Source organism: Haemaphysalis longicornis, unplaced genomic scaffold, assembly GCF_048455015.1.
Source record: "Haemaphysalis longicornis isolate Haplotype H1 unplaced genomic scaffold, Haemaphysalis longicornis Haplotype H1 scaffold_5, whole genome shotgun sequence".
Taxonomy (NCBI): domain Eukaryota; kingdom Metazoa; phylum Arthropoda; class Arachnida; order Ixodida; family Ixodidae; genus Haemaphysalis; species Haemaphysalis longicornis.
In genome coordinates, this window is record NW_027526385.1 from 40,057,736 (window position 1) to 40,083,947 (window position 26,212).

The window sequence follows — 26,212 nt, forward strand, 5'->3', positions numbered from 1 at the left end:
CAGCAGCGCAACGCCTTAGCCACTGAGCCACCGCGGCGGGTCATCTTTGCAAATCATCCCTGACAACAGCCTAAACATGAATCCCCTCTAAAGTACTTTTCCGACAAGTAAATTCTGTCCCGCTTCTAGTAAGAGGCAGTTGTCCCATTTCTCCTGTTAGTGGCGAGATGCATCCTGTCGATAAAGAGCGGTGGTAGAGGTGTGGACAAGAGAGGACAATCTGCCACCATCTTGAGAGGGGCTATTGGGATCCCCCAGGCACCCATAGAAATGTTTGTAAAACAGGGCACCTGAAATCAGTGACATACGAAGGATACCCTAAAAAAAGGGCAAAAACAAAAATTCAACTAAAAGAATTACGACTTCGTGATGAAATTGGCATGATTGTTTTTCTAGGGTCATGGCACACTGGACGATCGTTGTGGCGAGAGCAGGCATTAAAGTTCTATATGCTTGCTGTGCAGCTTGCAACATAAAAGTAATCATCAGTAGTTGCTATTTAATGTCAACAAGAGTTACTTGTTTGTGTGCACCCCTCTCCCCTACTCTGATGTCTCAAAGAAATTGACAGAAAAAGAAACTTATACACTTTTAGGTCAACAGTACGCAAAAATCAGCCTTCCTACCAGTCTCTATACGTTGAAGCTAAGGTAAATTACCAGCTGCCCCAATTTCTGAATATTTATTTGAAATGTGAACTTGAACTTAATCCTTCCAATGAAGATATGCTTGAACAATGAAAAAGTCTTCATATCAAAACATGCATGTTCTCAGCTTGTGTGTAACCTGACAAGAAAACCGTGAAACAGCGCTCCCAATTTTATTAATGCAACAAGTGTACATCACACAGATGTCATACATTTCTGGGTATCACACATGTACTCCTGTGGTAGACCGAAAAGAAGCCTTGGTGCTTGGCAGCGCTATGCCTGCAGACGGCCACGGCTGCTTGAACCTGCATGGAGATTAAAAGAAACATGGCAGTACATAGAAGAAATGTACCAATTACTGGCATGAGATAAAACTCACCTGCAAATATGTGCCACGCAATTTACAAAGAATGCCGTGCACAATAAAACTGAGGTGCGTACGGGCAATAATACTATGGAGCAGCCTTTCTTGGTCCACGTGAGCACAGAGGTTAATACTGCAGCGAACCCACTTGGGGCTGCCAGGTGGACAATTTCGAATAGAGTACAGGCACGCAAGGAATGCATTATTATGAGAATTTGGTGTGCATTCGACTCCTGCTACAAGCAAGGCCGGAGCACTGCAGTTGGTCGCAAGTGTTGCTTGTATAGTAACCACCTGATTTTTCAAACGGCCCAGATTACCGCACGAGGTGAACATCATTAAAAGTTCCCCTATGGCTGTCATTCACACGAGAACTGTGACACTTCACTGAGCGGATTTTGCTACCCAGCAAGAGCCGGACACTGACTAAAATTTATCTGATTCATGCTCCCTTCCTTCCCCACTTTGGCCCAACAAAATCTCTTAAGTGTCTGTACAAAGAGTAACTTTGCTGCCTAATTTGTCATGTGCCTTGGATGGTCTGCCAGCATACGCATCTACCATAAAAGGAAAATTTTCAAAGTGTATTACTTAAGTTAGAGACGTGTAACTTTAGTTATTAATTGAGTATAGCCTCAGCCATCACATTTATGCAATAACTTTATAAATATACATCTTTACGAGAAGCCTGACCTTATGTTTCATCAAGGCTCACCACCGTGGCAGTGTGCCACATCTGAAACAAGTGGGCTCAACTGCATAGCACTTAAAAACAATACAGACAAGCCTTCATTTATTCAAACTCTAAGGAGACGAAAAATTTGGTCGATGATTATATGGGTTTTAATGACACATGGCCAACTGAGAGCAAAGAGCACCAAAAATGAAACGTTGTTCAAATTAACCTGAGTTTGAACTAGCGAAGTCTGTTTGATTAGTGGTACAGTGCACACACCACTATTACCACTTTCCTGCCCACGCCTGTTCAAATCAATAGTGTTTATCAATGCTTTCAAGTTCAAACTTTGATACTTTTCCATTAGAATCTGGCACTTTCCGAGCATGCACTAAGAGCTGGCTCCATCTACTGAGTATTAGAAACATTTACTTCCTCTTCTCTTTTGCTTTTCGCGAGGTGCCTATTTTTATAAAGTGCCGCCGGAGTTATGCGACGGGAGCCCTGAACATAAGCAATGGCCGTGGTATCACGCGCGACCAGGCCATGGAAACGGCACCTTTCTAGTGATTCGGACAAGCCTACATGTGAATCTCTGGATTAGGAGTGCTGACTCCGAGGACAATTCTTTTTCATCGTAATTTTGTATGGAAAGCGAAAGTGTGTAGAACCAGCTGGGAACCTGGTTCCCCTGTTCAACACAAGCCCCAGAAAATGCAAAAGCATGGAAACTGTAAATTGTGCTACAAGCAAATAAGAGTGGGCCAGAAAACCATGTTTTCTGCGATGCATGTGCGGACAACCTATGTTCTATGTTTCACAAGTTCGAGGAACTGCTTTCTCCAGAGGCATGAAACCCACTAGGGATAACCTTTTTTTTTTGTGGGTCTAGAAATTTTAGTTAGGGATTTCATATTTGCAGGAGTTTTTCACTACTAGTATGTGTACAAAATGCATATCTTAAATTTTTGTTTTTTTTTCTGTGTGGAGCAACACTGACATTTCTGCTTATTTTTTGTTTGTCACAATTTTACTGTACAGCCTCTTTTTTTCCCCCACACAATTGGCGGTGAGCGCGAACACAGGCGGCGCTGCGAAGCGCACCTCCGTGACGTCAGCTTAGGGATTCTCGCATTTGTCGTCTGCTTCACTCAGGATCGCTCTCCCTGCTGTTTCTTTGCGCTTGGTCAACGTCTGATGCTTGTCCGCACCAGAATTGGCGTGTGGGTAACTTTTTATCATAATAATAGGCTTAAAATCGCATACAATAACTCATGGTGTCAATTAAAGTATAGTTTTGGATACCGCTACGGGAGAAACATTGCAGGCGCCACCCCATTTCTTGCGAAGCCGGTCCTGTGCGGAGCGCGAAGAGTCGGAGCTAGGCGTCAGCTTCTCATGTAAGCATTCGAACAAAAGGAACAGTCAGCTGCTAATAACCGACAACAGCGAAAATGGAAGACCAAAACAAATTGTAGGCCTTCAGGGCTGTCGGCTTTGGCAGAAGGCATCACGATTCCCTGTAATCATATGCAAGGTAAAACAGTTTTTGCAACCTTGCCGAACGCTCGAACGCGTTCTGTCACATCACTTTACGTTGTCAAGGCATGAAAGTTTGCCGACATGCACTATAGACTGCAAAAACTGTAGGTTGAGTTCCAAATAACCCAGTGTGTATTTACGCGCGTGCTGATTCTATAGCAGGCATCTAACCAGTATGGAGGTTTATTGAGCAAAACGAGTCACGTCTTCGTTAACTTTATAGTAACACATATATGTTTGTTAAGATCTGGAGGGATATTTCGGAACATTTTGCACAGCCATATCTTCCCGATATTCGGATATGCGTTATAGGAAAACTGCACTCAAGAGGAGGAGGAGGAGTAAGGGGAGGAGGGGAAAACTTTGTTTAACAATTAAATCGATCTGGTTAGTGGGCCGGGTCCTCAGTCCAGGACAAGAGAGTAAAAGTAATTTTCTTCAAATCGTAGAACGCCATCCCGAGTAGAATAGGATTTGTTCTTCGCGCCTGGAAGGGTTGAAAAGCAATGAAGAGCTACTTGGAATTCTTCTTTGGTTTCGAGTCTTGTAATATATGCAGGTATACTATTTATTACGTTAGTTAGCTTTATTACGTTAGTTAGCGAGTATATCATGCCTTCAACACCGTAATCATGTCATCATTGTTCGAGTTGAGAGTCAGTTCGTTATGATAACGATATAATTACGATAGAAATTCGGAGCACAAAGGCCGCCTTTGAGTACTGTGGACCACGTTGTCTACGGCGCGATCGCGGTGGCGTAGCACAAACCTTATCATTGTATTTGCATGTGAATAAACAAAGCACACTGCGGATATGTGCCTTCTTGCACGCAGCCGTAATGAAAGCCAATTTGTGAAGAAGGGAATGTATGCCATACAAAATGAAGGAAATATCCACACGACCTTTGTGAGGCTCCCAAACATCCCGAAAACTCCTAATAAGAAGTTGGTGACGGCGCAGAAAAATTAATGCGTTGGGCAGAAAAAAAAAGCAAGAAACATTAATCCGATACAAGACAACAACGAAAGAAACAGAAGAAAGCCGCTTTATTTCCTGCTGTGCGATGAGCGTGTAGAGGCCGCTGCTTGGTACGTAGTATTAGACTGTTGAGTCTTCATAGGAGCATCTCAAAAATACTGAAGGCAAGCCTACGCATTTTTGAATACTTATCGAGAAGCTCTGATCGCTGATCCTCGCGAATAAGCAAGAAAGGACGAGTTACACACGATCTTCTGACCGATACTCTGAAGAAAGTTGTTCTCTATCTCTTCGTGTGTTGCAAACTTGTGGGGGATACAGCTGCAAATTATTCAGATGCGTCAGAAGCTGGCAAAATAACTGAGTCGCTAGAAATACGCTTTTCAACGCACTTCAGCAACGAAGCGGGCGATTTCTAGCCCAGGCACTGTTGCCCCTCACAAGCGGAGTGTAGCAGACAACAGCGGCGCGAATCCCTAAGCCGACGTCAGAGCCAGGGGGCGCCACTCAAAGATCTCACCGCCAATACTGTTCCAGTACTCGGACACCTCCGGATAGCGAGATGTGCGCAGCTAGCACTGACTGCAAAGACACATGCATTCCCTAAGAACAGCAAAAATAACCATACAGGCACACAAGCGAACCATTCCAAACAACATCGGGAAGAATGTATTGGGGTTTGTAGTGCTCCGGATAGCTAGTGATACATTGACCTTTCGTATTCAACTTCGGATTATACGAAAAGTAGTGTGTGCTGATGGGCAATCTTGTTTGCCCTAACCGTGGCAGGAGTTTCAAGTTCGAATTAAAGGCCAAATCCGCTCAAATTTTCACCAATGTAAAAATACTATCATCCAATAATACACATAAAAAGAGCGGCAAATGCAAAACGTTGAGTTTGAAATACCAACCTCTGCTACACAAACGTCTCATAAAAATAGGTGTTTTCGTAACTAGGGGGAAGAGAGAGAGAGAGAGAGAGAGAGAGAGAGAGAGAGAGAGAGAGAGAGAGAGAGAGAGAGAGAGAGAGAGAGAGAGAGAGAGAGAGAGAGAGAGAGAGAGAGAGAGAGAGAGAGAGAGAGCGCCACTACCAAAGGCCGGACGTGATGTAGGTGAAGGAATGGAAGCGGGCATGCCGCTACTGCAGCCGCTCACAGCAGCCTCCAATACTCATGGGATTTGCTTGCGCATTTGGGATTTACACGTCCCACATTATTGCTTCCACAGAACTGCCGGTACTTTGTGGTGGGTAGTGAAGAGCCGTGAAAAGTGCGACATGGTGCGGCTATCGACACAGCCGGAGTACTTCATGCAGCAATCATAGCTGCATTAGTTGGCCGCCTTGGGTAGAAATTCTTGGCGGCGCGAGTTTAAAAAGGTGTGACCTGTTTGACAAATACCCTTGCTTGTAAAATATCGATGAGGAGCTCTGATTACCCTATGCCCTGATTATCATCTCGGTTTTGTCAGGGAATGAACCTCCCATGAGCGTCAGCCAATCACAAATGGTGCTTATTATGCCTTACATGCGAAATTCTTGATCAATCTCACCTCAGTAAATTTAACGTCACCACGCATTCAGAATCAAATTGTAAAATCGGACTGAAACCGTATGTTAGCTGACAAAGCTTGTGGGAATCGTGGAAAAACCGCGAACCCAAGCTGGTGCACGCTTCAGGGAGAGACGCGATGCACTGAAACCGGTCAGGCGCTCCGCTGGTTCGTCAGCGCCCCGAGAGATGGCACCACCGGTCCATGCGCTGCACAGGCGCGCTTGGCTGCGCGAAGATGTGTGCACGGAAGACAGAGTCAGATCAAAGGGCCGGTCTGGGTGAGATCGGCAGAACAGCACAGTCGTGGCAGACTGATACCATGTATCTCAAGTGGGGATTGTTGTTGCCGCACGCCGTTAGTGCCCGCCTTCCGATTGCGATCATGACCGGATGGCATGATTCGTGAACGCCGTTGAGCTTTGTGCTCGTATGCTTTGGGAGTTCCGAAATAAATGGCTGTGCTTCAGCACTACTGTTCGTTGTGTTCTCGCCCTGGGGAAATCTCGCTGGGCTGCCGTAGGTGCGGGGGCCCACGTGGTTGACACGCCGGGAGCTAGTGTGGTGGCCTACGCCGGAGTACTGACTAGGTTGCCCCAAGAATCGCACATATTCCACATGCTAGATGATGACGTAATACTAAAATGCCAAAAGGTTATCCATCCACTGCTATTAGCTGATATATACTACTTGGAACATGATCATTGCATACTTCCGCTTGATCAAACAATTTCCTTTCATGGAGACTAAATAATACATCCTGCACAAGCAAACGCTTGATTCCAGGATTTCAGTAAAAACAAGTCGATTACTATTTACGAGGGAGGTTGTTAGAATTACAGGTCGTGAAGGCGATGACTGATAGTTTTGCAGATGCATTTGTTACCACAACCAAGTTGCTCAAATGTTTATACTTGCACTTAACACAATTTTAGTTAGGTTGTTAAAGCCTTAGAAAGGTGCAGACTTTGGAAGCCACGATTAAACAAAAATGGAGTGGTGAATGGTGAAGTGTAAGTGATTCAGCAAATGCGTTCTTCAGCAAATGTCTCTAGTACATGCATCTAGCACGTTCGTTGGAACTGATGTGGCATAGCTGTGGTCACTGGACTCAACAGTAGTGGGGCCAGCCATGCAGTTGGGCCAGGCATTGCAAAGTGGGGGCCCAGTGGCTACTACCACTGGCAGCTGGAGGCACCAGATGCATCCCGGATCACCGCATGGAGGAGCCGTCACTCACAGGTTGACGGGCAAGGTGCCACACCATTGACACGGGGTCTGGAGCTGATGCGAAGTTAGCCCCTCCTGTCCAGGCTGGCGTGAAGTCCCTGGCCTTGCTGCATCGCCCCTGACTTGCTCTTCGAGAACCATCTGCCTCTTGCTGCTCCCTCCTGCTCTTCTCCCGTCCCCTTTATGTGCTCCTTGTGAGCCTTTGTGAATGTTTTTTTTTTAATTCTGGGGCACCTACTTATTGGCTTCTTTTTTCGCCAGAGCACGGGTCCTCAGCCTACTCGTTGTTGCTCCTGTCTCTCCTGCCACACTCAATTTCTGCATCCTCATTTTCGGTCAGCCACCTCTCACACATGCTTCCTTTTCATGACAACAATCACCCACGGAGATTGCCTGACTCGTGACATTTACCGTATCTCTGATGATAACTACAAGAATATTTTTTATGAACTCTGTAAACCTGCTGGCTTTTTTCAGTTGACTTGTACACATTTTGTTTTTTCAACTGCATCAAGCAGTCATGACCCATGAGGGCATACGCCATTCATGTAATTCGAAGGTGTGTTTTTAGTGCGCAAGCACTTTGGCGGCAGGGATGGCCACGGTGATGGCATCGTAACCGAGCGAGCGAAGGCAGGAAAGAAAACAGCGGAGGAAATTGTGGGGAAAGGAGCAGGAAGGTGGGGGGTGGGGGGGAGGGGCAGTATGCTGAGCCCGCACGATACACTCATCGAACCGTTTGGCAAAATTGTGAGGGAAAGGGCGGCACACACTGCTATGGCACCATCTCTCTCACCGCCTCCCCTGCGCACTTTCGGCAGACGCTACCACTCCGTGCGTAGGCCATCTAAACCATGTGATGTTTGCGCGGGAGGTTCAAACACCATTTGCAACAACAAGGTCGCCGGCAGCGGCGGCGCGCTCTGAGATAACAGCACAGTAGTGCACGCCGCCACGCGTTCGCTGATCACGCGCTCACTTCCCGAGACACAGCAAATATGTGCCGTGACTGAGAAGGCTGCAGTTTGCACTGTGCACAAATTAGGGAGTGTAGTAATGATGATGATGGTTGGATGTTTATGGCGCAAGGCCAACTGGGGCAAAGAGCACCAAAACAATAGTCATATATGAGGGGTGAAACCTTAAACACTAAGTAAAGTCAGCAAAAACAAAAGTAAAATCACAAAACGACAATGAGCATGGCTGGTGTATAGGGCCCGATTTCATTATGCGTGATAGGAAATGAGGTTTAAAAACTTGACGTCTGACAAATACTCAAACACACGTTTCACGGAAACAATGGCATCGTCACCTAGAAAAAACGATGGATGTAGGGGAATATGTTGTCTGTAGAGTTCTCTGAAGTGTTTGTGTCGTGTTGTGTGAAGTGCCTTGCATGTGATTAGTATGTGCACTACGGATAGGGCCTCTCCGCACCTGCTGCACTGGTGTCTAGAAGATCCAGTCTGCAGATACGAGTGCGTTGCATGGGTGTGCCTTATCCGCAGCCTAGCCAAGGCGACTTCTGTGTGTCTGTTGCGTGTGTCAGAGGTGTATGGTCCCAAGCGTGGTTTTATAACGTGTAACTTGTTATCTGTCTGTTCACTCCAGTATGTTTGCCATGTTCTACGCAAGTGTTGTCTTATGTGTGGCTTGAGGTCTGTGTATGGTACGGTTGTTATGTCTACAGTCTTCCTGAGTGCAGCAGCACCGGCCCTCTCGTCTGCCAACTCGTTCCCAGCGATCCCAGTGTGTCCTGGGACCCAGCAGAGGAGCAGCTGATGCTTGTGCGCATACACGGACATGATAGTGTTGAATACAAGATTAACTATGTGGTTTTTGGGGGGTGTATGGGATGACAGTGCGCGAACAACACTCAAGGAATCTGTGTAAATGATAGACTTCGGAATTTGATTGTCAAGTATGTGTCGTACAATCAGTAAAATTCCATATGCTTCTGCTGAAAAAATTGTTGTGTGGACGCTCATGGTTCTAGCTGCACTGAAATTCGGACCATGAGCAGCGCAGGAGACCATAGTGGAGGTTCTAGACGCGTCACTGTAAAATTCTGCAAGTGGGTATTTAAACTGCAGAGACAGAAAGTGCTGCAGTATTGCAGCTCGCGGTACCCGATTTTTGTCAAGTTTCATAAAAGAAAGGTCGGAGGACACAGGACGAACTTTCCAAGGAGGTAAAATGTCTGAAAAGGATGATCTGTACACATCTAAAAACGAAGCGCTCAGATCCGAGGCTCGCTCTCTCACTCTAAGTGAAAAGGGCAGCGGAACGGATGGGCGATTTACAAAAAGCACAGATGTGGATGTGTCGTTAAAGACAGGATGAAAAGGATGGTTATTCAGCGATGAAATTTTAAAAGCATAAAGTAAGTCCATGTACGTCCGTTGGTTCTCAAGGCTCCACTTATTACACTCGACATACAGACTCTCGACAGGGCTAGTGCGAAAAGCACCCGACGCAAGCCGTAGCCCCAAGTGTAGCACTGGGTCAAGCATTCGCAACGCTGTTTTAGTCGCCGACCCATATACCACGCTGCCATAGTCTAAACGAGACCCACGAGACCCAACCAAAGCAGTATAGAGCCGTAGTAGCAGTTCTTTGTCGGAACCATACGACTGGTGGGAGAGAACCTTAAGTATATTCATTGTTTTCAGACATTTATGTTTAAGTTCCTTGATGTGTGGAATGAATGTGAGTTTCTGGTCAAACACAACACCTAAGAACTTGTGCTCCTTGTTCACAGGAAGCGACACGCCATTAAGAGTAATGTCTGGGTCCGGATGGACCCCGCGCTTCCTGGAGAACACAACGCAGGAGCTTTTTCCAGGATTCAATTTAAACCCATTCTTGTCTGCCCAGCCGGCAAGCTTCTTGACACCAAGCTGGACTTGACGTTCGCATATTGACATATTACATGATTTAAAAGATATTTTCACGTCGTCTACATACATAGAATAAGAGATTGTTGGTGGCAGTGCCTTTCCAAGAGAGTTCATCTTTACTATGAAGAGAGTGCAACTCAACACGCCACCTTGCGGCACGCCATTTTCTTGGACGTGAACCTTTGAAAGTGCACAACCAACTCTTACTCTGAACGCTCTCTCTGACAAATAACTAACAAGGGTGTTCAACATATTACCCGAAACACCGAATGACCTGAGGTCACTAAGGATCCCATAACGCCAAGCGGTGTCGTAGGCCTTCTCGAGGTCGAAAAAGACAGTTAAACAGTACTGCTTATGCACGAAGGCATCCTTGATGTATGAGTCAAGTGCAACCAGTTGATCGTTGTCGATCGCCCCACCCTAAAGCCTGCCTGGCAGCTCTCAAGAAGACCATTGTACTCGAGGAAGTACACGAGCCTGCGATTTATCATCTTCTCGAAGAGCTTGCACAGGCAGCTCGTCAGGGCTATTGGACGGTAACTTGAGGGGGACGACGGGTCCTTTCCCTCCTTCAAGAAAGCCACTACAATGGCCTCCCTCCAAGAGTGTGGAATGTGCCCCGAAAGCCATATTTTATTATATAGCTGTAGAAGTGTTACAAGTGTGTCTGCGTGTAGGTGTTGTATCATTGTATATGTGATGTTGTCTGGGCTTAGAGCTGAGGGTTTACACGTGCTCAGAGCAGCCCTCAGCTCATAGAGTGAAAACTGAGTTATAAGAAGATGTTGACCTATTGTTATCTAGTATAGGCTTGTTTTCGGCCGTTTGTTTGTTTCATGAAAGTGTTTGTGTAGTGTGCTGAACTGGACACATGTTGGAAGTGTTGTGCGAGTGTGTCAGCCTGGTCTTCGAGTGTGTCCCCTGTTGTGCTGACCAGAGGCAGGCTGTGTGTCTGTTGTCCTTTGAGTTTGCGTATACGTGTCCATACCTTGCGTGTGTCTGTGCACGAGTTTATAGATGTTATGAATGAGCGCCAACTATCTCTTTTTGCCTCACGGCGCACACGTTTTCCGAATGCCTTGGCACATTTGAACAAGAGGAGGTTTCCCGACGTGGGGTACCGACGGAGGATACCCCACGCCTTGTTCTGGGCCTCTCGCGCCCGCCTACAGTCCTCATTCCACCATGGTGTTGTGCCAGAGCGCCTGGCCCAAAGGCGTTGCACGAGGCGACGCGCCGACAGCGAGGCTGAGTCGCGCCGACAGCGAGGCTGAGTCACGCCTCTCCCTTTCGTCGCTGCGGCGCGGCCGAATCCTGCATCTCGGAACGCTGCGGCGCGGCCGAATCCCGCATCGGAGAACGGCCAAACAAGAGCATGTCGCTACGCCCGGAGGCGAGGTCACGCAGACGGCGGTGGCGTCGCCCTCCCTTTCCCCATCGGCGGCGCGGCTGACTAACCGCTTCGCTACCACTCGTCGGAATTCAAACTTCAGGCAGCGAGAGCTCTGATTGGAGCTATTTGAACTTCTCGGGGCCCCAACGAACTTCTCGGGCTATAAAAGAAGCCCGGAGGCTCTCATCGTCGGCATTCCTCGGCGGCTTCTCTCCGGCACCAGTCTCTTCGGAAGCACCGAGTGAAGGGGGTGCTGTCGCCTTTGTGCGAGTTATGTAACGTTCGCTTACCTTGTACATACTGTATATAAATGTTACTTTAAGTTTTCGTCGGCTCGAGAACTTCTTCGCTCGGCTCTGCGCCGCGTCGATAGCGGACGGAGCAAGGCAACATCGCTACACCGGTGACTGCGCTCGGGTGGCCAGTCGCAACAGCGGAGACAGCGTTGGGATGGCTGATTCCCAACCTCGGTGACGAGCAGGAAGGCGAGTCACAACCTTGGCGACCGCCCTGGGATAGTCATTCCCAACAGTGGGAGCAGCGCTGGGATGCTCATTCCCAACAATGGCCTCCGCTGGTTGCACGGGGCACCAGAGGCGTGGGGAATGGACTTTTCGGCGGCGTCGAGGATGTGCGCCGTGAGGAGCTGTGCGGCTTCATCTACGTGTAGGTGTCTTATAGTTGTGTACTGTAGTTTCGATGTCTCTGTAAATGTGTTCCAGTTAGCTCGTGCTTCATTGAACCTATTATGGGAAGATGAACTGCTTGGGCCTTTACCTATATATGTAAGTGAGGTGGGGAAGTGGTCACTGCCATATGGGTCAGTTCCCACACCCCACTCGAGAAGAGGAAAGAGAACTGCGGAGCCAACAGCCAAGTCAAGACATGAGTATGTGTTGTGTCCTATGTTATGATATGTAGGCTGTTTATTGTTGAAAAGGCATGCTCCAGAGGATGTAAGAAACCTCTCTATCAGGCGACCCCAGGCATCCGTACGAGAAGAGCCCCCAAAAGAATTGTGAGCATTAAGGTCGCCTGTTAGGATGTATGGTTTGGGCAGCTGGTCAACCAGCGCCTCGAAGTCAGAGCTCAAAAGTGTAACATCAGGAGGAATGTATATGGAGCATACCGTTATCAACCTATTAAATATTATTAAGCGTATTGCTACAGCCTTAAGGATAGTGTTTAAAGTGACAGGGTGGCATGCTAAGGATTTCCGGACGATTATGGCCACACCGCCAGAAGAGTCTGTGCAGCCATCCCTGTCTTTCCTGTATACCACAGAACTATTCAAGAAATTTGTGTGTTTAGAATTCAAATGTGTTTCCTGAACACACATTACACTTGGCTGATAAGCATGCAGTATTTTGTATACATCGTCAAGATTATTCAGAAGGCCTCTGTAGTTCCATTGTATTATGTTTTCTCTTCCCGTTATGATGTGTTCGGAGCTACTGGAGTGTGACTATTTATGTAGGGTCTTTCGGGGCTTGGACTCTTGGAAGGGGTTTTCTGGCCTTCTCTACCGACCTGGACGTTGCAGCCCGTTCCTTCCGCAGCGATGAAAGCCGGAAGGGCTCGACGTCCATGTCGTCATCTGAAGGCAAAGGGGTGCCCAGCGGACTGGGCCCCCTTGACGTGGTACCCTTTCGGGTGTTCTTTGCCTCCGGTGCCAGTGCCGAAGGCGTGGGGAGCACCACAGATTGAACAGGCAGTGAGGCGGGGGAGGGGGTCGCTGCGACTGCCTCCGTCTCCATCTCCGTGCCCTTGCGTGTGCTTTGGGCCGGTGGAGAGGAAGCAGTGGATGCAGCGGCATCCCCAACAGACGTTGCCACCACAGCCGCTGCTGGGTGAGCGAGCGGTGCAGAGGCTGGTTGGGCTACAAGAGGCAGCCCAGGGGGGGGCGGCGGCGGGACCAAGTCCGACTCTCAGTACTGGGTCCCTGCCGAAACAAGACACCGCTCCGCCCCCCGGCGAGCTGCGTCGGCGTACCTCCCCAGGGGGAAAGAGGCGAACCTCTTTCGCGCCTCTGGGAAGGTGATGTTTTCGGTTACCTTAACGTTAATGATTTTCTTCTCAAGATGAAACTTTTCACAAGCGTGAGAGTATGCTGCGTGTGGACCCTGGCAATTCAGGCAGGTGAAGTTGGTTGCAGTGCAGTTGTAGGAGAGATGATCGTGCTGGGCACATTTGGCACATGTTGTTCTGCCGCGACAGGAGTTGGTACCATGCCCGAACCTCTGGCACTTGAAACAGCGCCGCGGGTTCGGGATGTACGGCCGGACAGAACAACGGATGAAACCTGCGTTGACATGCTCAGGCAGTGTGCAGCGGTCGAAAGTCAGAATCAGATGTTTGGTGGCTATTTCTTTGTTGTCTCTCCTAATGACGATTCGCCTTACTGCTGTCACGCCTTGGTCTTTTAGGCCTTCGAGCAGATCAGTCTCTGTCTCGGTTAGGAGATCTGACTCAGATATCACACCCTGGGAGCTGTTGAGGCTGCGGTGGGGTGTGACTCTGATATCAAGGTCTGCCATGCGGGTTTGGCTGATGAGAGTTGTGGCTTGCTGCTGCGTGTTGACATCAACTAAGACTTCACTGGTTCTTAGTTTTTTAGCATTGTACCTCTTGCCAAGGATGGCTTCAAGAAACTTCGATACAAGGAATACGGATTGTGAAGAAAGAGGCTTGGATTTGTCAACAGATTCAACTATCAAAAAAATGTGGGTAGTTGTCGGGTTTCGGGGAGTTAATGGCAGGAAGAGGTGGAAAAGATTCTTCGGTACGGACTCTTTTCAGGGTCCGATCAGGTTTGGAGGGAGTTTTTCGATTTACCATATGGCATAGGAAAAAGCAGGGGACAGGGGTACTTCCTTCGCTCGGGTTACCCTGATACTGAGAGAGGTCCCGGAGCTCCCTGCCTGGTAAACAGACAGGGAGCCCATCCGCCGGAGCTTGACCTGGGCTCCGACGGCCACCGTTTGAGGTTTCTACCCTTCACCTTAAAAACACATCACCACGGTAGGTCACAGCTTATGTTGGGGGGCTCGGGGTCCGCGGTATCGCCAGTACCGTCACCATGAATACTCAAGGTGCCCCGTGCGGGGGGAGTGTCAGTGCATTTTTAAATTCATTCAACAAGTCAAGTCATGCACATTTAGCAACTCAAAACAACTTTCAATGACATCGTTATGAGCCCCAAGAGCCTCCAAAATTCCATTGGAACAAAGCAGATAAATGTATGCATGCACAAGCATAACTCTATTGGAGCACTGACCTGGTACTTCAAGCGACAAGCTGGTACACTGCCGCTGGGCCCCTCTGTCGCTGGCTTCTGCAGTTTCACTTGTTTCTGGGTGAGCGACATGACAAGTCAGAGGCAAAGGGGCCTGGTGGCAGTCGCTTACACTACTAGGTCCTTGCACCCATAGTTACTTTTGTTGCATCCGTTACTGCACTTGCTTCATGTGGTTGCACTTCTGGTCTTCCCTTGACACAAAGCAGCAGTGAAGAAACCCGCAAGACACCAGGCCGAGCATTAGTACAATAGCAGCTGGGTTAGAAAAAATAAGGGGTGGGGGAGAAGAAGAAAAAAAAAGAAACAAAAGAAAAGTTCCCAATAGTCTGTAGCAAGAAAGCTAGTTTAAGGGGGGACACTGGTCTCAAACCTATTTTCTTTGTTTTTTCACCAACTGCAATGTTGCCAACGTGGCTCCCTGGTGTAGTTTGGTGTGCTGATTTCAAATCTGCACTTATTTTGTTTCTGTGCCAATTAGCTTATCGTATAATTAACATTAATTAGGGATTTTTTGCGTAATTTTGCATAATTGGGGGAGTGGTGCCGGCGCTACCATGGCACTGCCGCTCACGAAATTGCTGTTCTTGACGCAGGTTCTCGGCTGCTTAGTATGCTCTTGCCCGAGGGGCGAAGAAATTGATAGCGTTTTAGGACGCTCGTCTTTCGTTGATGGATCCCGTGGCTCATCTGCGCCTGTGTCCCCTGCTGGCGCTTCGACCGCTGGAATGTGCAGTGCCGCTGATTTTGGACGATGCCCACTACCAGACGGCATGCCAGGGAGCGATAGTGGCCACCACATTGGACTACAAAAGCAACTCTCCTGCAGTCAAGCTCTGGGGAGTGGTGCCGGCGCTACCATGGCGCTGCCGCTCACGAAATTGCTGTTCTTGACGCAGGTTACCGTATTTACCCGATTCTAACGCGCACTTTTTTTCCGAAAAAATAGGCCGAAAAATGGCATGCGCGTTAGAATCGGATACAAAACCGAAACAGCTGAAACAGCGGAAACTTCGTCCCACCCATCGCCATCGCTATCTCAAGATGGCGCCAAAGGTTTTAGCAACGATTTTTCGGACGCAGCAAGCCTAGGCGCCTAGGCTTTTCTATCGGAGTTCACACAAATCGTCAAATTGTTTCACTTGAGCGCTTGATAACAGCAATGGCAGCAGCGGCTCCCACGTGTTCAAAACGAGCGGTCGGCTGAAGCGTGCACCTCTGGAGAAGCTCTCGGGATGGGCGTGCGAGGCGTGGGCCACGATCCCATAGACCATGGTTGCACGTTCGTTCAGAAGTGTGGCATCGCGAACGCGCTTGAAGGCACCGAGGCAGAGATGTTGTGGTCAGCGGAGAGCGACGAGGAGTGAGACGAGTGAGATTACTTAGGGAAATAAATCGCCCATTTCTCTCGCATTCGTTTGTCTGGGTCACAAAGTCCCGTGCGCGTTACAATCGGAGGTGCAAGTTTTTTCGTTTTTTTTGCCAGGAAAATCGGGTGCGCGTTAGAATCGGGGGCGCGTTAGAATCGGGTAAATACGGTAGTTGCGCAGATTTCAAAAACATTTCGATAGTTTTTGCATTGCCGGTTCCACCCCCTACTCTTTTCATGAGTGTTTGTTCCCATTCAAAGTGCAGGGTACCCACGTACTGTAGGCGTCTTTTTTCTATTGCGCCGTGCGGCATTTTATTTACTGTTGTTGATGTTATGCGGCGACGTTGAATTACATCCCGGCCCTACTGAAGCATTGCTTAAGGAACTCCTGAACGGACAAAAAGAAATGTAGAGTACACTTTTAGCTATCGAGCAATGCCAGACAGAAACCAAAGCGGCCTTATCTGAGCTGAAGAATCAAATGACTCAAATAGAAAGTAGAATCTCAAAGCTTGAAGAGCTACCGAGTATCATTCATGAAACTAAGAAAAAATGTGAAGCTCAGGACGAAACAGTGAAGGCGTTGATTCCGAAGGTAGACGACCTCGAGAATCGCGGGCGGAGGTGTAATTTGGTTTTTTATGGTATTGAAGATACTGACGATTGGGAAAATAACCTCGCAAGTGAAAAGTTAGTGCTTGACCTCTGTACCTCCGTTCTCGGGGTTGGCCAAGTGGCTGTGTAAAGGGCTCACTGTGGAAAGGGTTCGTTCTGTGGAAAGGGTTCGTTCTGCAGCCCACTGCAGAACATGGGCAAGACTATGGCAACTCAGATTACTTCAATTCATGAGTTGTAATTACACTTACCTAACCGCTGTGCTTGGTAAGGTGAACACCATCCACTTTAGCGATGGCCATGGTTCTCCAGGGCCATCCAGGTGGATGTAGCCTTTGGGATACAGGTACTGCAACGATAGGTTTGTCACCCGAGCATCACTGTTGCAAGCTTTCAGGTCATCCACAGCAAATGCCCAAATTGCCTTTATGCAGGCTCATCTAGCACGACAAGATGGCAGACAGCACAATTATGACACCCTGGTTGACGCTTAAACTGGATATGAATGTTCAGAACTGCATTGTTGCACGCTCTACAATGTTAGTCCCAACATGCAGCACTAAGTGTACAACATCAGAAGTTGGGCGCAAAAGAATGCACTTACACATGCACTTGGCACTCGTCAGTAATGCACGTGCATATCCTAGCCAGACTCCACCACCACTGCCCAATAATTCAAAACTGCCACGATTAGGACGTAAATAGTGTAACACAGCCCTAGCTCTCCCTCTCTCTCTCACACACGCACTGACGCAGTGTTGAAAGACCGTGCTGAGCCTTTCAACACTGATAAACAAAATGCGTAACGAAAGCACTTAATGGTGAACAGCGGTATGCTCTTTCTCCAGCTAAGAAAAATATTGCTTAGAAATATAAGAAATTGTGCATTTAAGGCTATTCTTAGCCCGTGCAAAAGGGTAAAAAAAAAATAAAAAAGCTCGGATAAATTTGGATTTTAACTTACAGCCTCTGTACAGATAGTTGACGGAGGTGGTACCTCGCCATGGATTGAACAGCGCTAAGATGGGACAAAGTGAAGCGAAACAAACACGGGAGCTGACTAACCACTGTTTAGTTTGGAAGGAAATATTTATAGGGGAACAAAGCGAACATGGTTATCTGTGTGTGCATCGTGGCAACCGTCATGCGGAAGATTGTTCACAAGTTAATAAAGTCTAATTGGGCGACCAAGGAAAAGGACAACGAAAAACAGCCCACAAAGCATGCAGTCATTCCCTACGTGCATAAGTTGGCGCATGGGTTAAAGAATGTTGCCAATAGGTATGATGTCAGAGTGGTTTTCTCGGCTTCGAAAATAAACTGAACAGTGTGTGTGGCAAAACAGATAGGTTGTTATCAAATAGTAAAAAATGCCCAAGAAAACATAACTGGGGAGTAGAGCACAACCCCCCTTTGTTCAGTGTGCAACAAGTGTTGTTGATTGCTTACCGTTGAATTGTGGCCATATCTTTGTGGGCCAGACTGGCCGATGTTTGAATATACGCCTACAAGAGCAACAAAGTTCATTAAAGTCGAAGGATGGCTCTAACCTGGCGAAACACTGTTCTGCGTGTGGTTGTACACCAATTTTTTGTGATGCTTCAGTTTTATCAAAATTTCGGGACAAAACCACCAGAGAAGTTATTGAATCATTCCACATTAAAAGGTGTGGCGAACGATGTATCAGCGCCTCCTCCCTCGCTTTGACCGACCAGGAATACTCCTATCTGTGTCACACGTTGCGGAACTAATGCTTTGGTTCATATAGGGTTGTGGCGCTTTTATCTTTTTCTGCCGCATGTGCCTCGGCTGCTGTTAAAGGAGCCATGAAGAGAAAATACAACTTCGTTTAATTTGAAAGAACTAGGATTTAGTATCTCACTCAGCTCCATTACAGCCACAAAAGATGTTTTTTTGATGAAAAAAGAGCAAGAAGTATTTAAAAATTTTCAAATTTTGCGCCACAGTGACGTGTTATGAGCAAGAATGACGTCATACGGGCCGACAATAAAACATAATTTTTAGTGCGTTTTACTGCACGTTAGCATTCAAGTGACGCGGTCAAATGGAACTAGAGGCCCCATCACAGAAGTCCAGTCGTGTCGTCACGACAAAAGGAGCCATGAAGACAAAATACAAGTTGGGTTTATTAGAAAGACTACTTAGTCCCGATAACAATGATACCAATACCATCGCAATCTTCGAACTAATAACAAAGATATTAAAGAAAACGTTTGAAGCAGTCGCGACCCCCTAGCCAATTTCCCGCAACTTTTCTATGACGTCACGGAACCTTGTTTGTGCGATTGGCGGCCGCCTAACTGACCTGTCGCGACGACACATGACTAGACATCTGTATTGGGGCCTCTAGTTCCATTTGAATGCATCCATTGGATGCTAACGTGCAGTTAACGCACAGAAAATTATGTTTTATTGTTGGCCCGTATGACGTCATTCTTGCTCATAACACGTCACTGTGGCGCAAAATTTGAAAGTTTTTAAATACTTCTTGCTTTTTTTCGTTAAAATAACATATTTTGTGGCTCTAATGAAGCTGAGTGAGATACTGAATCCTAGTTCTTTCAAATTAAACAAAGTTGTATTTTCTCTTCATGGCTCCTTTAAGTCTTGTAATGGTTTGCATAATGGGGTAGGGGAAACCGACCACGTGTACTCTGGATGGTATATATGTGTATGTTTTTCAATAAACGAGTATTTGCAAGTAAGCGCCGTGCTGTCTACGTCTTCCTTCGTCCCTGTTTTTTTAGCCCTTTTGCTTTCCACCAAGATGAACACCTACCAACTAGCCCAACTTTCCGTTCTTCTGCAGTGCGTATCTAACGAGTTGCAGCGTCTTGCAGGTGAAACGTGAACCTCTCCTACTCACCAATTATGCGATTTCTCTTCCCACCAGGGCCACGGACAGCATGCTCGTGCCTATCTCACATGCGTGCTGGCCTCTGTGCCTTTTCGAAACAGCAGGCCTCAAAATCAGGCTCACACAGATCGCAACGTTTCACATGCTGGGCAAGCATGCCGCCGGTCGTTGATGCACCGCCCCGTATGACCAATGTATGATTTTTTGCAGGATAGCGGAACTTCGTGTACGACTTCCTCGTCGCATTTGACAGAGGGTGTTGCTGGATTCCAGCCCCCTCAGCTTGTTGGTCGATGAGAAAAGCAGACGTACGGGATGAATGCTCTCCTTGTGTCCTTCTGGCAGGATTTTCTTTGGAGCTGAACGCCACAAAATAGCCTGTACATCGAAGCATGCCATATGGCCTGGCCAGATTATTATGTTTCTTATGTATTGTGAAAACCACTACAGCAAATTTGCCTGTTTAAGAAAAAAAATTAATGCATTCCCGATTGCTGAATTGTGGTTTGATAACGAATACCACGCATTAGCATGTGTGCGGTTGCACACATGGTATCGTGCAGCTGATAGGTGTGCCGTGAGTCATCCAGTTAAGCCAGGTAGCTGTAGGAATCGATAAACACGTACAGTGCATGTTGCATCGTAGCATCGGTTGTGACGGCCGACGAAAACGTCTCGGTGGAAGACCAGGCCCTGGTTTGCTCTGACCTGACAACTGAACACATCGTGGAGGCCATCATAGAGAAAAGGGACACCACAAATGATCAGGTGAGCAGTGACGAATAGCTTGCAGAGGAGCTAAGCGCTTAGACTACCGCGAAGCGGTAGCAGCGTTTGATGTGCTTCAGATGTAGATCTCGTCACTCTCTCAACTCGCGCCGCAGCACACCGAGCACTTCAACAGCAGCAGGTCAGTGGTGGGTACGCATTCAGTACGTCTTACTACTGTGCACAAGAAAATTGTTGACTTTTTTTCGCCTACTGCAGTTTAATTCTGACGATTATTTCTCTCAGTATGCTTATGTGCTTTATTGGGTCAATAAAGTGCGTGACGTATGAAATGAAGTCGTGACGTGTGCAACGAACAAGTATCGCGGTCCCACACGCTTTATTATACGGGCGTTTGACTGTAGTGCATATCGGCCAGGAGGGCAACGGTCTAATTAGTGTCGCACAATGGCGGCGATGGGAGCAGTCATAGTTGATTTTACCCAACCGGCCGAACCGCTTCCGCTGACTGACTAGCCAGAGTCACTGTAATTATTAATAATGACTCTGTCTAGTCAGTGAGCGGAAGCAGTTTGGCCGGTTGGGCAAAAATCAAGACAGACGGCTCCCATCCAGTACGGCAATCCTCGCTGGTGTCGTTTCGCAACAGAAAACGGATCAGTCTGTCTTGATTTTACCCAACCGGACAAACCGCTTCTGCTCACTGACTAGCCACAGTCATTATTAATAATTACAGTGACTCTGGCTAGTCAGTGAGCGGAAGCGGTTCGGCCGGTTAGGTAAAATCAACTCTGACTGCGGCCAGGAGTTTGTTGGCTTTCTGTGCAGCAGCTGATCTGGATACTTGGCAGAGCGGAGATTCTAGATCTGAGCCCCAAAACTCGATTGTACTGAGTGCTCGCAGGACGTGAAGAGCGATGGCTATCGCCTTCGAAATCCAGCGTCTCCGCTCCGCTGGGTATCCAGATCAGCTGCTGCACAGCACAGCCAACAAGCTCCTGAGCGGCATGCACTCTCGGCCCCGCTGGGCAGCGAAACCGCATATTTGGCGAGATAGGGGAGGTTCCCGTTTCCCCTGCAAGACGCTGCAACTCATGTTAGATACGCACTATCACAGCCTATTTGATCTGTTTCTCCGCGTGCCGCAATGCGCACGCAGATAACCATGATCGCTTTATTCCCCTGTAAATAATATTTACTTCCAAAATAAACAGTGATTAGTCAGCTCCCGTGGTTGTTTCACTTCCCTTTGTACCGTTTTAGCGCTGTTCAATCCGTGCAATGAACCAACGGCAAGGTCGAACCAACTAGCACAGCTACAAACACTCCTGCAGTACCTGAGACAAGCGGACACGGGATCCAGACAGTTTATCGAACGCCGTTTTATCAAAGCCATTTTATCGAACGCCGTTATATCGAATGCTGTTTTATCGACGGATGTTTTATCGAAAGTGTTTTTTTTTTTTCGGCCTTTTCTTGTAAAAATTTGCATTGCGTTTTTTAGTTTCTTCCTCCTCGCTATGTAATTGCAAATCTTGTCTCCGAAGCGAGCCTATTTAACAGAATTTGTAGTCTTTGTACTAGTTGCCTTTTATTTCCAGCGAGCTTTCTTTTTTTGTGTGATGCGCGAAATTTGTCTACAATTTTTTCGTTTTGTTCATTGCGCAGGTGGTACTGCCATAACGAATCTCCTCGTGTCTCTAGCCCCCCCTCCGACCCGGAGCATATCACAGCATTGTGGTGTATAGACTAGAATGGCTTGATAGCGTACTTTCTTGTATACACCGCTTTCGTGTCTACACACAATCTAATTATTTCACCACGTATGCTCTACGTCGGTAATGCTCCAGTTGAACGCCAGCAAAAGTCTTTCCCGATTTCTGCCTTCCTAATTCTTAATGGGCTCTGAGTTCAGTTGCTTAGACGTTTCCAAGCCTTGTCCTACTGTTCTCGATGTCTTGCTTATAACTAACGAGAAAAAAGTTAGTTACAAGCATGTCTGGGGTTTTTAGCCCATTCTCTTTTACCTTTTTATCATAAGGCATAAAAAAGCATTAAAATCAAAATAGTAAACACCAAAAAGAGAGAAATCATGAAGGTCTACTCAACAGAGTGCCGTCACCCGATTATCTTGAAATAAAAAAGTAAAATTGAAACAACTGACAACGAGCAAACAAAATCTATTATGGCCCGTGCGATCAGCTGAACGAAGCACACAAAAACCAACAAAATGCCCTGTTTGGTCCGGCGTGTTCCTCCAAGGCCACCAAAGAAACGTAAGTTTGGTGAATCAAAGGAGGGACGTAAGAGTGCCGAGGCAGAAGTAGAAAATTATACGAAACCCTGTATTTTTTTATTTGAGCATGATCAACAGATGCTATGACGACCTGTCCTACTTGACGAGTTCGCCTATGACGAGTTGGCCATGACGGGTTCACTTGTGACGAGTTGTCTTTAACTCTACCACCTCTGTTCAAGCCTCACTTAATTTCACTGTCGGAACCCCCCATCCTCCCCCTGTTCCGTTTATATAGCAGTTATCTTTCCGAAGTTCTTGGCACGATATTTTTACAGATACAATATGACCACATTGTCTGGGTAGGAGTCGTGTGCAAACCACGTGAAAAATTGGGAAAGGACAATACTGGACCACGTAATGATGAACCATGGCGCAGGGCATTTGGCAACACCAACCTAAATACACCGATACTGTACATGTAAGGTATATTGCACATGGGGTTACTGTAATTGTTACTCCTATAGTTGCGAATTCTGTAATTTTAACAAGGGGGACATACATGCTTGAGTGCAATCAAGGAAGATACAAATTACAAAAAAAATTCGAATAAAACAAAGTTGATCAAAAACACGGGAAAGACACGTCAACATATATGGGAATGTTTTTGTATGCAATACACATGGAGACAATGTAGAATGACGCTAACTGCTGGTTAGGTTAAAGCGATGGCCAGCTAAACAAAATAAACCCCGAAAATTACAATCAAAGCCGCAAAACCACACTTTCGATAAAATGGACGAAGGTGGTTCGATAAAACGGGCATTTTGTCGATAAAACAGCGTTCGATAAAGCGGCGTTCGATAAACTGTCTGGGAACCAGCGGACACTTCTTCGCAACCGATGCTGAAGAATTTGCATTGCCACCAGCGTACGCGATGTCGTGCGTGGCCTCTTGTAAGGCACATAGATGGTAGAGGGGCAGAAAGCCACGGGTCCGAACTAGTAGGCACGCCCTTCGAAAATTTTCGCGCTTAACTGTGGTGGATCTAAGGAACATAGGACAAAAGAATGGGATTTGTAAAATTTTACACATAGCACAAGGTCAAGCGGTAAGGTATAGCAGCAAAACAAGGGATTGAACAATGAACAAAACCACTTACCAGTGTAGAAAGAACGTTGAACGACGCGGGAAATGGATCGCACATCGGCTCGCATGACGGCATGACAACAACGCTAGCCACACGGCTACATCACAGAAAGCAAATAATTGTATAATACAAAGCAGGCAAACGTTCCTAAAATTAAGCTTAATTTAAAATATTTATGTCCGGCAAATTTGTAGAACATTTTTATGCAAAAAACAGCCCGATGCGGATGTGACGCAAGTGTGAGAATAACGCTTTTCAACACTTTTTTTTACCTTTCTTTAGCTTCAACTAGCCAAATCAATAGTTATACTCAACTTTTCAAATAGCAGGTTTACGCCAAATGTATAAACGCGCACTACCTGCGTTTCTGATTATTTTAAAATTTAAGCGAAGTTACTTCATTATTTGTATAAAGTGATAGTACTAAGTAAACGATTGGGTGGTTGTATTGTACGTACTATAAAAACGGATAAGCTAGATCTGCTGACGGGGATGACGATAAATTTCCGGCTGTGATTGCTCGTATGAGCGCATCGGAAACCGTTCCTGACCCACGATTATTTTTACTTTAGTGTAATTCTGTAATTATTATTGGCAAAGGCTGCTGCACCCGGGGATCCTTTCCCCCGGAGTGCTCCTAGCCCGATCGCGGCTGGCTGGAGCGCCCCACGGAAGTGACGTCACCTGTTTTTGTTATTGTTTCTTGGATTTGGTCGTTCTTGTTGATCGCCGAAACTAGTGCCGGCACTCATATTTAGGGGTCGGCTGTGCTTTTCATTGTCTGATAACTCCCCTCCTTGGCTGTCGTTCAGTGTTGTGTTATCTACGGCGCACCTGCGGGCAAGGCAAAACCACTCCGAGTAGAGGATTCGGAGGATTGTGTTGCACATTTAAATTGGCCGGCTTTTGTAACCGCCCCTTTCTTTCTTTTTATTTTGGAAGGCGTGTGCGCGCGCCTTAGGTTTGACTTGCTGTGGCCATAGAGAAATATATATGCTGTGGCTCAATAGGGCAGAATGGGTCCATTGGCGGATCCAGAGGGGGGGTCCGGATGTCCTGACCCCTCCCTTAATTTTTGAATTTAAACCTGCAAGAAGATGACCACTGAGGTCACAGGAAAAAGTGAATTGATGACTTGTTGTATTCCTTGTGTTTTTGCTTTCCCGAAATTTCAGTGAATAAATAAGGCTCCTCCTCCTCCTGCTTATCATCATCATCATCACTGATAGGAGCTGACCCCCCTCTCAGAAAAAGCCTGGATCCGCCCCTGAATGGGTCTGTGTCCTCAAACGTGGGCACTGGCTGAAGAGGCTGCCGGCAAAGGTCTAAATAGTGTTGCACGAAGGCTGCTTGCGCTCCCATTTAGATCATAAAATCTGTAGCTTTTGTGGGGAGAAGAATAGGCGGAAGGAATGCCGTATAAAGGCCCTCATTTGACAAGAGTTCTCTTGGGCCTAGATTACTGGTGCCCACTGGATCTTCCGCTTATTTAGTGGCTCTTGTGCACTCTAGTACGCGCCGCCGAACGCCAGCGTTTTTGTCCGTATAGTTTCTGTGCATAGAAAGACCAGCAGGTGCCTTATTTTGGGGGGTGAAATCAGCACAGCTGGTACAAAAGAGGCCTGAATTTAAGTTTATTGCATGTGTCAAAAAGATGTATCGAGTAAACACTGTGTTAATGCCTCTTTTCGTCGTGCCTACAACTCTGTATATTTGGTCATGTTGTACCAACTTTTTCGATCTTCCAAAGTTGCAAGGGATACACGTGCAGTGCTACGAGTACTGATCACAAATTGTCAAAAAAGTTGGCTTTTGGCTTCCCATTGCCACCCTTGTTAGTGATGGCTTGGGAAGAACCACGCCGAAGCAGCAAGCACCGACCAATCCAGGAGATACACTGTACTTCATTTCACCAACTTCACACACCATTGTAAAAATTGTGCTGGTAATCAATAAACAGCGAGAGCACAGCTCTGTACCACACGCTGGTAAGGGCAGCAAATGTAGCGCCAACAATGGTCTTTCACATAAACTGTGCCCACAGCTCCTGTCAACACCAAATAAATTGATAACAGCGTTGCACATAATTGCATGCGCGAGCTGCACTGGCAAATCGAGTGCGAGAGTGCTACACCGCCTCAACTGGTGCAGAAAGTGCCGAGCGCGAACACAGTCGGCCCCTGGCGGCGGCGGGACGAACCGCTCCGAGTGTGGATGGCGCTCTCGCGTCGTCTGCTTTTTCACGTTGTGTGCGGCGCAAGACGCGTGCCGCACACGACAAAACAACCAATATGTGTGCTCGTTTGGCAGTAAGCTATGACATAGTTACCTCTGCTTGTGCATTTCCTCTAGAAACGCAATAATCAGCGGCCGTTGCGGGTTAATGCGCTGGTTTAATTCCACGAAACATCTTCGCCGTGGTCACCCCTTGAGTGGGAAACGTGTTATAAACATTGCTTCCACACATTGCACTTTTCTTATTGTTGAGTGCAGTCATCTGCCGTTTCGGGTACGTCGAAGGGTGCTTTTTGAAGGTGGCGTGGTGATTATTTAAAGGATAAAAGTTTAGTTCGCGAAACGGGTAAGAATATTCTTCGCCTCCCGGAGCAGTAGGCGCTCAATGTGTGGAACTGTGGGCTCCTTGGACG

At 47.1% G+C, this 26,212-nt stretch overlaps 1 long non-coding RNA gene across 3 annotated transcripts; it reads right to left on the reverse strand.

Annotated features, from left to right (window-relative positions):
- Positions 1–814: 814 nt before the first annotated feature.
- LOC144138085 (uncharacterized) lies at positions 815–23,728 on the reverse strand. Of its 3 annotated transcripts, XR_013315816.1 has the most exons (4): positions 23,577–23,728; positions 16,822–16,919; positions 14,566–14,841; positions 815–955 (listed from the first exon to the last, which is right to left on the reverse strand). It is a non-coding gene; the product is annotated as an uncharacterized LOC144138085 (long non-coding RNA). The 3 variants fall into 3 exon arrangements; XR_013315814.1 differs by lacking the exon at positions 14,566–14,841; XR_013315815.1 differs by lacking the exon at positions 23,577–23,728 and having other exon boundaries at positions 16,822–17,672.
- Positions 23,729–26,212: the final 2,484 nt, after the last annotated feature.